Raw genomic sequence first — 6,332 nt, 5'->3', positions numbered from 1 at the left:
GTGGAGCTGATGTAGGAAGAGGCAGACAGTACACTGAGGTCTGTGCCTGAAGATGGCGGTAAGTGCTATGAAGGTCATAAGCAGGGCAGGAGGATGGGGTGAGGGGGCTGGGGAGTGGGCTCTGCTAGGGAAAAGGGGGCATCCTTTTTGGAGAGATGCCGTTTGAGCAATGCCCTGGTGGAGAGGGGAAGATATTGGAGAACTGAAGTGGGAGTGTGCTTGGTGTGTTCGAGGGATCGTAGGCTCCAAAATGCTTGGGCCATAGTATGCCCAGTAAGGTGAGAACCTCCAGATGGAGAGATGCCCGGGTGAACGCGTACCTACCCTCTGACTTGACCCACCGCCTGCACCCACCATCTTCCGGTGGATGGAACTGGAGGAATCTCTGACTTCCTGTGAATGTCAAGGTCCTTCGCCGGGTGGTTTCTCACCATCTTCCATCACTTGAGGCCCCTTCCCTGTGCCGCCGGGCGGGCTCTTGTCCCCAAACTGTTGAGTGCTGGCTGTGTGGACCGTGAGGGGTGGGTCATGGCCTGTCACTGTTGTGCTTGCCCGTGGCACTGGAACTGGGCCCAGCCTCTGGCACCTTCACTGCATGGTCCTTTTATTTTGGGGATATATAGGAGAAACTGATCACAACCCCTCCCCAAAAAGCAATGGGGGTCCTAGGGCCATGGCCAGCCTCTGAGGAGAATCTGGGGTTTATGGGCAATTGACAGGTCCCATCATTTTTTTGACAGGTCAGGGACAGTGGGTGTAAAGCCTCCAACCCTCTGCAGGGCACCTTACCTACCTCCCCACGTGGGCCATGGTCTCCCCCAGTGCCATTGCCTGCTGTCCTCCTGGAGCTAAGGTGGCTCCTGCGAGGTCCCTGGAGCCCAGGCACCTCCTCTCTGTCCTCACATCTGGCCAAGGATCTCTGCCCACTTGCCTCCAGTCGACCCTCCCTGTCCAGCCTCCACTCTGCAGCCGGGGGAGCTATGCACATGCCTGAGCACATCCCTTCCCCTTAACACTTTCTGGGGGCTTCTCAGAGCCTGAGGAACCGGGTCTAAACTCCTCATGCCCATCCCGGGCCCTGCCTGTCTTCCCGAGCCCATGGCCTTCTGCACAGCTCCAGCCTCCAGGACCACAGCCACAGAGCCCCTTCCACCCTGGAAGATGCCCTTCGTGCCTGTGCTCATGCTCTTCCCGCAGATGAAGTCTTTCTACCTCTTCACTGCCCAGCGACTTAGATCCGTCCAAATGCCACATCCTCTGTGCAGCTCGCCCTGGTTGGAACCAGTGAGTCCTCTTTCTGTGCCTTCGTGTCATGCCGTTTTACCCTTGGTGGTTACAAGCTAAGTGAGGCAGGTCTCATCTTCCCTGCTCCACGTGTAGGTGAAGTAGAGAGAATTTAGGTAACTTTTCAAAGTCACACAATTCCTTTGGGCGTCCTGTTAGTCCCATGCTTTTCCTGGGACTGCAGACTCCTCCTCCTGCATTTATATCATTCACAAGAGCTTTAGATGTTTTAGAAAATGTGGCGTCAGATGGCTGTCACCTGGTCTGGGATGCTTTAGCCCAGAATGGTCAAATCTTTGAGCCGAAAAAAGGAACAGGGAAGCTCCCCTCTCACTCCTGGCTTGCCAAACCTTGGGCCTTCTTCCTAGAACTTTCTAATAAGTAAACAAAGATTGCTCTTACATGTGGGAATCTGCACAGAGTCAGTGGCTGAGCAGAGCCCTGGCCGCCCTCGGGCCTGCACCCAAACGCTGCTCTTGACCTTCATTCAGGTCTGTTCTCAGCAGATGGCAGTGGGAGCAACCACAGGATCCGAAACCATGAGGCCCCGGGACTTGCTGAGAGCCATGCCCGCTTGACTTCCAGATCTCAGAGAATCAGTCTCTTAACAATGGAGCTGTGATGATGATGAGGATGGTGACCACTGCTTGCAGGTCCCCAAGTCCTAGGACAGGCCCTGCAGTGAGCTACATGCCTTGTGTAGTCTTCTGGCTTCATCCTCCCGACTAGAAGGAGGAGCCACTATGGCAGGCAGACCTGGACCCCGACACAAGCATACTAAGTGCCTGGCCTAGGTCACACAGGGTCGCACCCTTGAACCAGGGAATCTGACTCCAGACCACCCCGCTTAATGTTTCTGAGCAAATGCTGAGTGGCAGGTGTCCTTCCCTGCAACCTGTCTCCACCTGGCCACAGTGAGGAAAGGTAAAGGAAGCCTTTGCTTCGTGGGCCCGTGAGGAGGCGGACACTCCCCAAGCCACTAAAACCAGACACTCCTGACGGATGCCACTCCATACTTTCCACTCAGTAAACCTGAAAAATCAACTCTCGTCCCTCGACGCTGTCTGGGAATGAACACACCACTGCCTCTGCCCGCAGCCCACAGCATCTAGGGCAGACACTGAACATGGCCCCAAGGGGGCCAATCATGAAACCACAGCCTTCGCCGTCTGATTCCTTCTTCCCAGACTGTTAGACTAACACTGGACCCTGGTCTGGGATACAGAGAGTGGGCAAGGTGGTGTTCTGGGCCACAGGTATTGAAGGAATGGAGGTGGCTTCCCTGGAATGTGCCAGAACTGGCAACTGCTAGGGTCCACTGTGTGGTGACATGCTTGGCTTCAAACTACGTTCAAGTCATGTTTGCAGGGTCTGTAGGTGTGTGCTGTACCCTGTCATAGCTGTGAGCAGGTTGGAGATCACTCGAGGACCCTCTTCCTGGAAGACTAGGGGGAGGAGAGGAACAGATATCCTGAGATGGGGGCACACTTGGGGCACAGGACCCTTAAGGCAGCGGCAGCTCAGGAGACTCTCTGGGGGGCTTCTGGGGCCAGCATGCTGGACATCATCACTGCTGAGGGGCTCATGGGTGATTGCTACTCAGCGAATGTTTACTGAGCACCTATAATATATGGCCCAGCATGGGGGAATGCAGCTGAAAACAAAAGAGGGGCACCTCCTGTCCTCCCAACAGCCTTTCCTTGCCATAATATCCATGCTGGGCCCTGCCAGTGCCCCTGCAGCCCCCAGGTCCCCTGTTTCCTGCCATCTTTCACCCACACTCCTGCTGTGACCTGTTCCAGTGGCCCTTTGCTCCAAACACTCCACCCCTCATCTCTGGCTGCTTGTGCCCAGGAAACATCTGTTCTTTTACAAAATACATAGCATCAGTCCTACATGCCTCTCCCTTCGTCGCAGGGGTGGGGACTTGGGTCCCTGCACGTGGAGCAGAAGAGTGACGCCAAGGCTTTGCAGACACTGCCACCTGGTGGTCAGGACAAGAGTGGTAGCGAGGGGACCTGGGAGTGACAACTGATGGACACAGAAGACACCAGCTCTTAAACACTCTGCCCTCCACAGGCTGGAAGGGTCTTCTGAGAAGTGCCTTAATGTTCTGTTTTTAATCTAATTCACTACATTGGGTGTCCACGCCCTAGGGGTTCAACAGAGGCCACCACTGTGATGCAGATCTCCTCTCCCTGCCCAAATATTGAAGAAGAGGGCAGACTAGGGATGGAGCCAGAGGGGCTGTTGAGATCCCAGGGCAGACACAAGTGGTCAGGGGAGGCGGGATTGAAAGTTGAGGGAGAAAAGGGGGATCACTTCAGGTGCCCCAGTAGTGACCAGCTCCCTGAATGGAGCCAGAGGCCCTTCTAGCTGGTCCCCTGTGCCGACGGCTCATCAGCACATCCGGAGGAGCCTTCCTCTGCGGGGGCCTGTTCAGTCAGTTAGCAAGTATTTGCAAAGCAAGTGCCTTCCGCACACTGGAACCTGGCACTCAAGGTAGGCGGTCAGGACGCCCACGCAGGTGCAGAGTTGGGTCGGGGTGTGTGGGGGGGGTCAAGGGTACAGCCTCTGCAGCCTGGGTCCTTAATTTTCCAGAAGAAAACAATTACACAAGACTTGGAAGCTGTTCCTGGCAGAGACAGCTACCAGAGGAGCTGCCTTGGGTCAGAGAATCAGAGCCAGAAATGTGGGCTGCAGGGCCCCCCCACGGCAGCTGGGAACCCTGTGAGGATCCAGGGAAAGGACACCCCAGATACTGAGCCTTCCAGGGGCCAAGAACACAGGACAGAGAACCCGGTGAGGGTGGGCGAGGCTGGTGGGAAAGCCCGTGCTGCTCCTGGGCCATGGGCTTCACCATGATAGACACCGTAGCTCCGACAGCCCGGTACCTGCCAGGCTCTGCCTTCCACCGGGAGCTCCAGGACCCCAGAGCTCGCTTTATGCTGCAGCCTGAGGGGTCCAACTGGACAGCCAGCCCTGTGGGCTGCCTCCCCCGCGGGCATCTGGCCGATTCTCCCTGGGAGGGGGGAGGAGGGCTGAGGGTCCCTCTGCCCCTTGGTGTCTCCACAGCTCAGGGGACAAGTGCAGGACTGATACTTCTGCTGGTTTTGGGGCCTGTAGCTTGACCCCAGGTGTCTAGAGTAACTGGTCCTATTCGGATTCCACAGCTTTCGAGTCCAGGAGCCGACTGGCTTGGCCGGGAGAGGGTGATAGCTGAAGTCCGTTTTGGTGCCATGCCAAAGCGCTCAAGGTGCTACCTTGTGGCTGCCAGAGACTGGCAAGGGGGCGTCTCCCCAAATGTCCCGTTCACTTCCGCGCTGAAGTACTCCAGCCGTCATGGTCATTCATCAGCCCCAGCGTCCGAAACTGGCTCCGCATTCCTGGTATTTGAGTGTCTTCTGTGTCCACGTGGGAGGTCACTGCTGATCGCTCTGTCGTGCATCCTCACCCTGTGGGTAAGGGGCCTCGATTTACACCCGTGGAGCCTGAGGGAACTGCCCTGACCCCCTGGACTTACCAGACATATGTATCAACACACCAATCATGCACCAGGCCTGTGAGGGCTGTTTTCTTAGCTCCTGTTGCAGCAGAACCAGAGGGGCTGCTGGCCAAGCCAGGGATCCATTCACAAGGACTCTAGGGGCAAGAGGCAAGGAGGGCCTGGCTACGGCACTGTGGCTGGACAGCAGATGCTTCACCCTCCTCTCCTCATGAATCCAGCCACTGTCTGCTGCTGCAGGCGCTCCACTCAGGAAGGGTGATGGCACTGTGGGGACAGCAGCCACAGTTGTCCACACCTGAGAAACCATCACAGCCTGGATGGCTCTGGGGGTCCCTTCTGCAGCAAAGATCTATGTATCTGTTCAGACACTGACGTCTTATCATTCAACCTACTTGGAATTTGTAGTTCAGACATTTGTGCCCACAAAACACTATCTTCATAAAGAGCACGGTCTAAGTAAGAGACCAGCCAAGAAGGCACCTGGGTTCTGATGGCTCCTTTCCCTCCCTCCCCCTGCCTCTTCCGTCCTGCCTTTTCGTCCAAGGCCCAGAAGGTCAACTACTTGTACCCCCCCCCCCATGCCTACTCTGCAGACCCCTCAGCTTTGTCTCCCCCAGCTACCCTCAGTCCCTGGACCCGTGTCGGAGGACACGGGAACTGTCTCTAGGGCATCTATGTATATGCCACTTGGGACTCTGGTTGGCAAAGCCTTCTCATCCTCAATCAGGTAGTGTTGACACGAGCAGGTCCCCAGCAGGCAGAGTTGGCCTGGTCTGAGTTTTCCAATAGGGTTGCTCTTGCCCCATCTCCCAGGGCATCTAGAAACCCCTATTCCGGATGGAATGGGATGGTCTTGGAATTTTAAGAAAATGCCGTGGACAGTCTCTGAGAGCACAGTCTGAACCCGTTGACTGCTGCCCCCTCACGGCCACACCCATACCCCACAGGCCATCTGCTGCATCGCTTGGCCCTCGGGAGCTAGAATGCATCCCCAACACTGGAGGGCAACTCTGAGGGCTGGCTAGCACACTGGCAGGCCTCAGGGAGGGGGCAGAGAGGGAACAAATGTAGGAGCCCACCGCAGGGGGTGGGGGGCGACTCAAGACCTCTCCTCTAAGCGGGGAAGGATGTATATGCTCCTTCACCTTGGAGGGGGTCTACAGATTTGAAGTGTGGGTGAGTGGCAGGGGAAGAAAGGAACCTTGAGTGAGGAGAGGGTGTCCCTGGTCCCAGTGTTATCATCCCCCAGGCCCATTCTGCTGCTTGGGTAAGCTCACCACAGGTCCTGATAATCTCAAGCCAGCAGGTTGGGAGCATCCCTGAGAGCATTCACTAGAAAAATCCTTCTTACCAGACATGGCAAAGAAGAATCATTCTGAAAGCTGCTTTGGAAGTTAGGCAAGCGGTGTGCCAGAAACAGCTGAGAACTGAACTCTCCCCTCTGCTCATTCCCCAACCCCGGGGGACCCAAGTAGAGATAACTGCCAAGATCCCCACCCACTCCCAGGAATGAGACACAGTCCACTGGTCCACACCCAGC

Source organism: Canis aureus, chromosome 3 (assembly GCF_053574225.1).
Source record: "Canis aureus isolate CA01 chromosome 3, VMU_Caureus_v.1.0, whole genome shotgun sequence".
Taxonomy (NCBI): domain Eukaryota; kingdom Metazoa; phylum Chordata; class Mammalia; order Carnivora; family Canidae; genus Canis; species Canis aureus.
The sequence above is the reverse complement of the archived record's forward strand: the minus strand, read 5'-3'. Positions refer to the sequence as shown.